Genomic DNA, 12,440 nt, shown 5'->3' with positions numbered 1-12,440 from the left:
CATTTTCACTCACTTGAGCTGCCTTACAAAATTTTCCAATAACACTTTAGGCAGCCTAAAGCAAAATGAAGTCTTCACAGGTTACTCACGTGGGAGTTCCCCTCAGAGCCTGCTTGCAAACAGACAGACAGGTTCAGAGGGCTCCTGTACCTAAAATAGACATTGGCCTCAGGCCAGAGCCTGGATCAGCATAGGGACGAAAGTTTGGGAGGTGCCATGGCTCGTGCCCATGTCCACTGTACAGTATTTAAGCTGGTTTGAGCAACAGAGAATCTGACACCAAGTAAACAACAGCAGTTCTTTATTAAATGATAGGGAGACCTTCAAGGAGACCCTGAGAAGCTTCTGTATCCCAATGGTCACACGGGCAGGGCAGGGGTAGCAGAGGAGGGCACCTCTGCTCCACTGGGAGCTGCTCCCATGCCCAGCTAGAATCATTCCCAGGCACTCGTCAGTGTGGGGAACATCTCCTGAGCCACTCGATTTGGGGACCATGAGGTCTGTGGGTCTGCCAGTCCCCCAGCTCCATGAAGTCTTGGGAAAGAGGAAAAAGGCAACATACTGAGCCTTTTGTTCCCCAGGTGAGCACAGCACAGTAGTAGCCCTGGGAGCCCATGCATGAGCAAAATGGACTCTGGATCAACCCAAGCCAGCCTCAAGGTTTCTGATGCTCCATGAAGTGTAAATGAAAAGGTTGCTCTAACAGAGAAGACTTTGACTCCAACACATCTCTCCTGAAGCCCAGGGAATCTTACTGGAGATAATTATGGCTTGCTCTAGTTTAATAATTACACAGGGATATTTTTCATCTGCACTCAGTGCCAATTCTAAGCTGAAGTGAACATATTTGCTGAAGTTTAATATTTTTTAGGGAGGAGTGCTATAATTTTCATGGGAGGAATGCAATTAGATGAACCCTAATAATGTTTCTGCTAGCCAGCATATTTTAAAGGGTTTCGCCCTTTTTTTTTTTTTTTTTTGAATGAGCCTTTGTTGACATCAGCTCCTGCTTTCACACGTGGTGTGGCCCTAGCAATTAGGAATTCTGGGGATTAAATAAAAAGTCCAGTTTAAAACTTTTCAAAAAATACTTTGAACAAGAGGGGGAAACCACTTAAGTCAGCTGCTTCTGTGCATGTCTTTTTGTGCTATGAAATATGACTTCAAAGAAAAACCTTCTGTTTCCATTTCAAGGTCTTTTTGTAAGGGAAGAAAGATAGGCAACCCGCACTGGAATGCTGCTGCTGGGAGATTTATTGGAAGTCTTGAAGGACTCAGTAGACTGAGAAGGTAATTTTTGTATCCTACTACACTCAAGACTGATTTAATTTTGTGTCAGTTCTGGAACTGCAACCAGAATATTAGCTGTGAGTTTATAAATTGCTCCTCCGAGTGCCTGACCTCGCAGGGGAGGGGAAACGAGAAGGAGTTAGAAGATAAAGAGATCTTGCACAGCTGATCAGATGCATTTCACTGGGTTAGTGGACCTCTCACTTGTTCCTCATTTCACTCTCGCTTGGAGACGATGACAACTGCCTCACCAGCCTTCATGCCACAAGGGTGCCACTGTCCAGCAGGCAACATCTGACAATTGGATGGGATTTTTTTGAACGAAGGACACAGCTACTGCAATTGTCTATATGTATAACAATTATTATTAGGATGTATTTTTTTTTTTTAATTTCAGTACCATAATACATATCGATCTTGAGCTCAAGTGGAAGTTCAAAGAAAATATTTAAGGGCAGCAAGCTTCATTCAAATAGCAGGAAAAACAGATTAATTTGTTGATTAGCTTTAGGAATGCTCTCTGAAGGAGAATGCCAGAAGTCTCATGATATGAGTCACTTAAAAATAGATTAGACAAAGCTCTTGGGGATGCGTCTCAAAAAGCAGCTTTATTTTGCCAAAATTACAGAGAAAATCTCTTTAATTCTTGCCAAAATAAAACTGCTTTTTGAAACGCATCCCCAAGATAATAATAGATTTTTTAGCTGGAGCTGAACGATGAAGAATCCTACAGCATAGGATGCTGTATGGATCTATGCTGTAGGATTCTTCATCGTTCAGTTCCAGCTAAAAAATCTACTATTCGAGTCCCGAAATGTGCATAATCTATCAAGTCCCCTTACAATCTAAGTGTTGTTTCTAAAGAAAATGTGATTGGAATAAATTGCACTTTCTTGACATTAAATCCTTGCTATACATAAGATACGAAGTATAGGATCACTGCTCTTAAATTCTTTTCAAATACCTGAGATTAACGGAAATTTTAACACCGTAGTTGCAAAAAGTGCCATTTTTTCTACAATTTCTCTTCTCTGCAACAAGCAATGAGTGACTTAAATGAAACTACACGTATCAAAATAACATTTCCTAATTGTAAAGGTGATTATCACCACCATGCAGCAGATCCTCTACTCAGGGGTTGTATAATATAAGACAGGGACTGTCTGATGGCAGCCCCTGGGCTGTGGTGGGCTAATTGCTCACATGTTGAATCCTATCCTGGCTTCCATCTTATGTATTTGCTAAAAGAAAGCTAAAATATAGAAAAAAAGCTAAATTATACTACAAATGTTGCCCAAATATCAGCTTTCCTTGTAGGCTCTCATTGCTGCACCAGGAGTGCTATGCCATTGGTAGTGGAAAGCAAAGTGACCCCTGAACTGTACAGCTGAGATAGAAAAACTGTAATTCCTCCATTACGTATCCAGCCAACAAAGCCTTACTGTATTATTTACAGTTCATTAATAAATGTCATGCATGATTAGCACTGGTGGAGCTTTTAGGGAAAATATATTTTGTGCTTTTATATTTGCTGTATTGTCCATTTCAGTGGTACCTCCATAGTTTTATCTTTTGGAGGAGTTAACTCCAGGCCATGTGGGAGAGATACCTTGTATTACCTTCTGATTTCCCCTTATCTTGTTCATTCGCTACTACAAGCCAGAGGCATGGAAAGACTGGTATAGAATTTTCCAGGGAGAAATGTCTCCGACATTGAGCTGTTTCACTGAAAGGGGAAATTACCTTAGAGAAGCAGCAGAAAATAAAATAAAGCCCATATATTCCACTTCTTTATGGGCTCACCAGACATTGTACATTTATCACTACAGAAACATGCAGATCTGCCATCCTCTTCTTCCTCAATCCATTATCTATTTTGTTTGACTTTCATAACTGCTTATTGTTTCCTCCTCTTTAGGATTTTTGAGTGCAGGAAGGAGGGCTATTCCTTGTGACTGATCTGTTACAGAGATGAAAGCAGCTCTGAAAGTCCAGGCAGACAGGACACCTCTGCTAGAGCCCTTTAGAAGAAAATTGTAAGTCACCTTTAGAGGACACCATGGAGCCATACTGGGAGCAGACATAATTTTGGTCGGATGGAGCTATGCCTCCAGGGCTTCAGGTGTTGATAGGGCTCCCTGAGAAACCTCGAAAAATCTCAGCCTTATGCCTTTTTCAAGAAAGCTGAGGTCAGAGAGGGAAGAGGAATATTCACTGTCAAGTTCATCTTCCTGCCCAGTGGAGTTTGTCAAGAGATAAAAAAAATCACCAACAGTTTTTTGAACTTGTTGCATTGCCACAGCTGCTTTAAGGATCTTTGTGTTGACTCTGGGTGTTGGGATACTTCCTTTTGGCCAGATTATTAATGACATGTCCTAAATGAAAATGTCAGGCATAACTTTAACTTGGAAAAATGTTGTCTTTGCTAGATAGGCAGAACCCTGAAGTATTGCAGAAAAGACTCTGCAGTCAGCAGCCAAACACAACCTCCAGGTTGTCTCTGCAGCAGCTGTCTATGCATAACACTAACAGCTCCTTTCTGCCTGCCCATGCACAGGCTTATTCCAGAAAAGTGAGATATTTTTCCGCTGTCTACCTACCATGTCTGCAACTGGCACATTATCAAAATAGTAGCTGCTGCATATTCACCTCTGAAAATATGTCTCGCTAGTGAAAAAGTCTATTGTGTCTGCAATATTAATAGGACTATCCACATGAAAGCTGAAAATAGAAGAGCTATGGACCTGTCCATTCAAACCAGCATTGTGTGACTGCATTATAGAGTTGTCATTTTTAGTTTTGTTACTCTGGAATACCTTCTATACTTGGGAACGCAACAGCTGAGGTGCTGTTTCTAATGATTTTGCTGTTGTCTTAACATCTGAACAAATACTGCTGTTAATATTTAGACCTGTCATGCTTTAGAGAACATGCTGAGCTAACATGTTTTGGTATGTATCAAGATTAAAAATCATGGTGCTTAAACTGACATAGAGCTTGGTGTTAACTAAACATCATCTCCTGTCACCTTTTTTTGGCTGAATTGAAACTTAGCAAATAGAAGACCTTTAGTAGAAATGGCTCTGGCTGATATCATTAGGCATTGGCCAACACTGCTTTCACTCACCTTGCATATGTGCTCTTTATTTTCATATCTGTTTGCAGGAGATTTGTGCCTCTTTGGATATTTTGTGTTTATAATCAGTTGCTGCATTGAGGACTGATGTATGTTCTGAAAGCTCACTGGGAGTTATGTGGAGACAAATTAAAATAAAAACACTTTGGGGGGCCAAAGATTGGAAGATCTTTTTTCATTTTTATTCTTTACTTTTCCCAGTGTGATTCATGTGTTTTGTGTCCTGCATGAGCAATTTGCAGCGTGGAGTTCTGCATGCAAAGAAAAAGAAACCTCTCTCACAGCATTTTACAGAAGAACCACCCAACTTGTCCTGCTGTTATTACAGGTTTCCCAATTCACCCGGTACTTAGTGCTTCCATTCTGCCCCTCAATGTAATTTCTCAGTTGTACGTTGGGGTGTTTGACAATAAAAGTTTGTTCTGGCAAAAAAAAAAAAAAAACCCTCACATGCTATGAAGTCCCTGAAAAATCTTTCATTTGGCTCTGTGGTATTAGTATTCACATATATATTTTTCTTCCTAATGAGCAAAAATGCTATGTGACATTCAGGTTGGTTTTCCTTCTTGGCAGTGCTGCCAAGAACCTTCCCAAGTGGTTCTGATAAGTATTAAGTATTTTCATTAGAATTAATCGCATCAACTACCTAAAGCACAAAAAAGCCCAAACTTAAATAAATATTTTTTTGGGTGAAGGAGGGGGAACATTCTGAAAAACCTCTGTGTATTTTTCTGGAATCTGGTCTTTTATAGTTTGTCTGCGAGCAAGCTGAAAGCCTTTCAGCTATTCCTAACTGGAACCTATTTTGCTTTACAGCTCTTCCCTACTGTATGTTCAAAACTAGAAGGGGTCTTTGGATGTTTTCCTGTACTATTATTTGGCCAGAAGATGAAAAGTCCATGGAATGCCAAGGGATTATTATAACAGTATAATTAACTTGCAGACAGCTCTCTTCTCAACAGCTTTCAAAAGCTCTTCTATCCATCTCAGTTACCCAAGCAATTAATTAAACACAGCTGCCGACGAGAACAACTGTTGCAAAAAAATGTCTTTGCCATTTGCTTTTCCTGCTCACTTCTAGGCAGTTGAAGAAGAGGAAGTCATGTAGGAGCAGTTATGACAGCTAAGGACCGTCTGCTTCCCCCCGTGGCCTGAAACCCTGCTGAGTTGAGTAGGAGAGAGGGGCAAATGCATTTGTGAAGCACACTTGCTGCAGCCAATTCATGCCCACAGCAGGGGTGAATCTTTTTAAATCATTGCTAGTCTCATGTGACTATGTCCTGGAAATGACCTAAGGAGGAAAAGCCCCGAGGATCCTTGCCAAAACTCCTGTGTCGTGTCTTTTTTACACAGTGTTAGAAATAAAGTACCTAAGTGGGGAAAATGGAATAACTGAAGCAGTCTGAGTTTGGAAGTCAACTGGCAGAAGACTGGAGCAGGTGACTTTCGAATGTTCCTGGAAGAAAATGGTGCTAGAAAAAAACCAGCAAACAAAACCACAACCAAAGCCAAAACAAAACAACAGCAAAAAAACAACCAAGCAAACAAAAAAATCTGGAAATGGTGCCATCTTCACAACTGCTTGATGTGGCAGACTGGAAGGTGCTGGGGACTTGCAATAAATTCCTTTGGGAAAATTAAAGGTAAAGCAAACTGCTCAGTGAAATAACTCAAAACATTAAACAATATCATGGTCCATGCAAGAAAGTGACTTTGGAAAGGTATATTTTCAGTCCAAGAGGCCAGCTATCAGGCCAGATGATTGAAAGTTATATGGCTGTTATACAATAGAGGTATCATTAAATGTGAACAGTCAACGCATGGACAAGCTGAGCAGTACTGGGCAGCCACGTTTTTCTTTCCTTTTAATGGTCTTTACCAGCCAAACATAGCAAAGGCTGCAAAGAGCAAGTAACTGTACCATTAACCAAAGCCAGTATTACTTGGGGCCTTAGGAGCATGAAGTAGCTATGGAGGGAAAGACTTGGAGTGAACCACATTGTGTCTCTGCTGCCTTTTCGCGTATCAGCTGCTTTCCCAGCAGAAAATGTAAGAGAAGCACACGAAGTAAGGGTTAGTCTTTTTGAAGTGTGTCTGGGGATGCACGTGTGCTGTCACAGCCTTCCCTGTTTCACAGTTACAAATGGCCTGCTAGAGAACAAAATATTTAATGACCTGTGTGATTGCTTTTCCACAAAATGCCAACACTGTGAAGGAGTAAAGAAGCCTTGTACCCAGGGTTTGGGGATTTTTTTTATTTTTTTTTTACAGTGTGTTCAATGGCAGCAATTCTGGTTTAAAATGAAAAAGGGATTTGTCCTGGAAGGGAAAACCATTTATTCTTGCATGGCAGAGGTTGTGCAATGTGTGGAATGTCATCGCCCATGTCCCATCCAGCTTTCTTCACCCTCTACGTGAGTATGGAGGTCCTGCCTTCTTGCCCTGAATGAGTCAGGGACCATAATGAACTTTCCAGAGGCATGGCTGGAACCTGTGGCTCTTTCCAGACACTTTCAAAGATATTTTAAGGGCAATCTAGACACATATACTTGTCACGAGCTCCTGTGCAGACTTGAGTCTGAAAGACACAATTTTAAAGGCAAATATTTAAAAGTAGATGTATAGACTGTAAATAAATATTTGAAAGGTTTTGCAATTACTATTTTTAATGTGTACATGAGGTGACACACATTGAAGCCTTGCTTCTTGTCTCTTAATTGGCAAACAGGACTATGAAAAATCAAAGTGCTGTTCACTGGCAAACAAAGGATACTGTAAATGAGTTGTCTGGGAGGTAATGCTTGATACAAAATGTAGGACTCTGGCTGCCAGTATGTAGTGTAGATTGTCTATATTATCCATTACTAAAGGGAATGAGCTGCATTGTCTTACAGGAGAGACTCAGAGAATTCAGAATTAACTAGTAGAGAGTACCATAAAAGGACAAAAACAGGCAAAAAAACCCAATGGACGGCCCTTAGGAAGACTTCTTCAGGGAAGGAGACATTTTTCAAATCTCAATATGTAGCTGTTATTCAAATTAAGCAGTTCTGTATTTTTCACACATGGAGAGCAGGAAGGAAAAGTTCCTGCTGCAGCAAGCCATCACCTCACACATTTGCTAGGATCCCACAGTGATGAAGCCAGCAGAAGTACAATGCTCTGCTCTTTCCAGCCCTTGAGATGTTCTGGCAAAAATGGGAATAAAGCAGTTTCCATGTTCTTCAGAGCACATATCCTGCAATTCTCTCAGGCCTTTCTTTAGTCAATATTGATGGTTAATGCTGTTCCTCCTGGCTCTAAGTTAAAAAGCAGACTATATCTGATCTTCAGCATTTTCCACTATTACAAAGTCTTTTATGGGCTCTCTATAGATTTTAATGTGCAGAGTGACTTCCTTACAGGATGTGGGAATGGAGTCCCAACTATCTTCTTACAGTGTTTCTCTTCAGGCTAGTTAATATAGTTATATCCTGGAGGCTTAGGATGGTAACTCCACCTCTCTTTGTTCAGCATCCCTCATGGTCCTCCTTTATTTGTATTTAACTTCATTGTGTACTAAATGAAGGACCCTGTTAATTCTGTTTCTTTTCTCCAAGTCTGTAAGTTTGATCAGTTGCCAGTCTCCACAATTTATTTTCCAGCATCTCATACATGCTGCTTGGTTGACAATGCCTGTGCCAGATACTCTCTTTGCATCTTTGAGGTTCTGCTGACTGTAACTCTTGTTATGGTTCTGACCATGTGTCAGGGAAAGGTTGATTCCAAACACAGGTTGGGCTGCCTTGGTCTCCTACCTCCACGTTTTGTCCTGGGTCAGGCTGAGTAGGATGACAGGCAATTACCAGTAATCACAATGCAAATAGAAGGCAAATTATGCACCACACATTTAGAGCTACAACGGGTGATAGGTGTGTCACTGCCAGTTTTTTTCCAGTTCCTGCCATTAGATTGGTTTAGGAGGCATTTAAAGAGAATTTCCACATATCCTTTTGAAAGATACTTCCTTCTCTTTATCTTATCTTAGCTTGCTAGCCTTTTTTTATTTTTTTGTTTGCCCCCAGTTTCTTTCTCTGAAGTCAGATGGACTCTTTTGTGCCCCATTCTGTAACCAAGACTCACTCAGATGTCATTCTTGACTGTCCTTACTCAAGTTTTATGGGAGCCTGAATGGCATTTGGATTTCTCTGTACACTTCAGTACACTGGCTGACCTGAGATATTCCAAGTTATATTCTACCAGGCCTGTCTTATTCATCCCACTGCCAATGAAGTTCTGTGAGGACTGTCGCCTTTCCACTGTGCACCTTAGTTGCAAGTATTTTACATTTTTACTTTTGCACTTTACCAAGCTGTGGAGAGACATATAAAAACAGGAAGAGCATGATCTTGTTAGAGTGTTTTGATCCAAGTTTGCCAGCCCAGGCTGCATTCTCTTTAATAGCTCCCTAATATTTTTTCTAGTTTGTTTGGTTGTTTTTTTCTGTATCAGTACATTTAAGATTTTATTTCCTCTGCAGGAGGATCTTGAGATCTCAGGAAGCTGCATTAACTATGATATAAACACCTGTTGGCAGACAGACCCTGGCACAAAAACTTCTTAAGTTAACAAGATAAGATAGAAAAAAGGTAGGTAAGAAAGGAAAAAAAGATTATGTACTATTAAAAAATATTGAAATGTGGAACAGAAACACAGGGAGATCAGATGCCTGTCCAAAATCACCAAAGAAGTGTAACAAGTTAGAAATTAAATCCAGGTCTTCCCCACTGAGATCCAGAAGCATGTGAGCAGGCTGACTACCACAGCCTATACCACAGAATATAAGATTTTACTAGGATGACCTCTGCCAACACTGAACATTGCTTATATTGCAGATAACAGTTTCTGGAAGGTGTTCTTGCTTGAAAGTGAAATTTTGCATCCTCTCTCCATATATTCTAAAGCAAGTCAATTAAGCAGGCTGTATTTCAATTGTGAACTTGCTGCTGTTCACAAAACAGCTTAGGCTGTCCTCTCATAGTTTATGATGTCAACAGGCCCCTTGATTGAAATACAGCCTTGAAATCCACCTCTTTCTTCCAGACTCCAGTACATATTATTCTTGTAGTTTTTCAAGACAGCTGTGTGAATTAATGAACTGATCTGAGAACAGGGGTTGGCCAAACGCGCCATTTAAAAGTCATGTAGATGACCTCATAAAAAACTGCAAAGAATGCTTACAGCTTGCTTGTAAAACAAATCTATTCCTTAATAACTCAAAATACCCGCATAATTCAGTACACATTTTAACCCAAGTGATTGCTTCATAAGAGAAGATGAAAATTTCCCATGAAAAAGACATTTAACTGGTACAGGCAACTATAAACTTTAATTGATATTTCACAGTATGTACAAGTTTGCTCTCCAGGGAGTGTAGAATATCATTTTTGCACCTGCACTCTAACTGCAGTCTTATAGTATTTCAGCCATTAAACATTTTTCATTAAAGCACTTCATATAGAATTAGTTTAATCTGATTTTAACAAAAGCATTCTATATATAGGTTTTTCACACCATATTAATGCAGAACTGTTAGAACTGGAGAAGCAGTATTGTGCAGGCAAACCCCAGATTTTAATCCATGGGCAGTAATAGGGGTGGTCTGTATTCCGAGCACCATATTGCTAAAATATATTTCTGGCAATGTTCTTGACTGTATCAGAGAAGAAAGGTATTTCTAATAAATTAGGGGTTTTCCACATAAAATGTTTTTTTGCACTACATTTCCCCAAAGAAATTGGGGAATCCAGTGGAATAGCAGTTTATGGTATAGCACAATGATATCACATTCTTTACAACTTCCATCCTCGGCAGTCATAAAAACTAACAGTAGAAAGAGTGTTTGCATATTGGGCAGCAGAGGGAATATTTTTGGATGGCTACAACTTAGCAAATCTGCAGAAATATTTGTCTTATGGTTTGTATTTTATAGCTGTTATCTAGCTGGCAATCAGAGGGGAGCAGCTGTGCAGTTTTAAGATGTATGATTTTAAAAGAATGAACTGGAGACCTTCCTAAATGGTTCAAATTAGATGTGGGTAGTAGCAAACATCACAGGACTTTTCACCTTGTGTTTGAGACAGAGACTGAAGTTGAAAGTGCTCCACAAACTCAGCGAAGGAAACACCTCCTTAGACATTTGTAAGAGACCCTTGAGAATATCTGCAGCACAGAGCTAAGGTTTGCTTGAAAATATTTTCAGGGATTTTGTGAATCTTTTACATTCAGTATTTCCTTCAGATAATTCTCAACCCAAAAACACTTTCCCCTGCAGAACAGTCAAACTTCATGGACATTGCTTTCCATGCATTTGACATTCTGGGCAAAGGGATTGGCTGAAAAATAGACAAAATACAGTACATGGACTCTTGAAGGGATCTCGTTTTCACAAAAGACAGTAAATTACAAGTTTCCAGCATACATAGTCTACTGTTTGTACAGGGCTGCAGGTAATGGTTGTTTATCTATGAGTAGAATGAAAATAAGTTGTCTGGGATGAAAATACAGGGAGATATAGTTGTTTTGTATAAAAATAATTCCCAATACCCCACAGACTTAGAGAGGAAGTGTGTGAAGGTGTGACTGATTGACTTTGTGATAACCAGCATCAGACCACACACAGGAATGGATTTAGGCAAGTTTTTTTTTCCCGTAAGACAAACACAAAATATAGTTTAGGATTCAGAACAGTCCAGCAAACAATATGCAATCATTACAGAAAAAAAACCCAAAACATTGGGGAGGATGGTATGGCACATTTTCCTACCTCTACCATCACTTTCTTCAGAGAAGACCACCTTGCTTATGGCAGGGAATTGGTCAGATCTGTGTTTACAGCACTCAGGATAGACAGATAATTAAAACATTTTTCCTTCCATTGTCCTGAAAAGGTGGTCTTTACTTTAACAGCCAGAGGCACTGAGCGAGCTCTTATTTTGCTTATAAACTGCTTAAGCTTAACAACTTTCAGATGATCTCTCAAAATACTTTGAGCCAAAGATCTCTACCACACAGAAAAATGTGCAGAAACAATCCATGGGCTGCATGACTGAGTGTTACTTGTGTTTTTGTGGTCAATATTTTATCCCTGGGCTTGTCCTACTCATGCCAATACTGAATAATCCTCAGTCTCTTCCTTCCCTGTGATTCTTCTCCCTGCACGAGCCAAGGTCTTAGGGTGTTTTTAGATATTCTGACTAGCTGTTTATCCTTCAGGAACACTATACCAGCTGACCTATCACATCAGCTTTTTAGTAATGACTGTCTTTTTAATCTCTATTTTTAACTGGCTTGTTAAAAACAATGACCTTGCAGGGAACACTAATGGTCTATTCAGCAGGATAGATAAGTAGAGTTTAGGAGACTACTCATCTGACCTAACTCAGCAACCACAGGGCTAGGCTATGCTTCAAAGAAATCCCAGGACTGTCAACTCTACACTGCCAGTATGATCCCACGCTGATCACTTCCCTGTCCAGGCATTGCTGGGTTCCTCTGCATGTGTTTGGCAGACTAACAATAACATATCATACTTGTGAGATTTTTTTTCCTAAGGGGGCTCATTTTCCCTTTGGCAGGACAAGGTGAAGTTTGTTTTTCAAATCTATTGTGAGGCTCATCCAAATAAGATATATAGGGATCTGAAAAGTGATGCCCATGCAGCTAGTGGCAGGTGGTGGAGGAGAATGTAGTCTTGGAAACAAGATTGTATGGCACCTGCCCCAGGACCAAGGCAGTGCAGCTCGTGCGCTGCAGCCAGAGCAAGGTGTGAGGGCAGCACTTCTCCTCCCTGAGACTCGTGTGGCAATCTGGCCAGAAAGCTGAAGTGGTGACATGGTCGGTTACAGCTCAGAAGAGAGGGGACTGCTAGGTGACTGAATAAGGCTGGTAGTAGCTGCATGATGCCTATTCCATAATATATTTGAAGATAATGAAAAACAGTTCCTCTTTCTTAGCTAATTTCCCCAGATACCCC

Source organism: Apus apus, chromosome 2 (genome assembly GCF_020740795.1).
Source record: "Apus apus isolate bApuApu2 chromosome 2, bApuApu2.pri.cur, whole genome shotgun sequence".
NCBI classification, from domain to species: Eukaryota; Metazoa; Chordata; class Aves; order Apodiformes; family Apodidae; genus Apus; species Apus apus.
The sequence above is the reverse complement of the archived record's forward strand: the minus strand, read 5'-3'. Positions refer to the sequence as shown.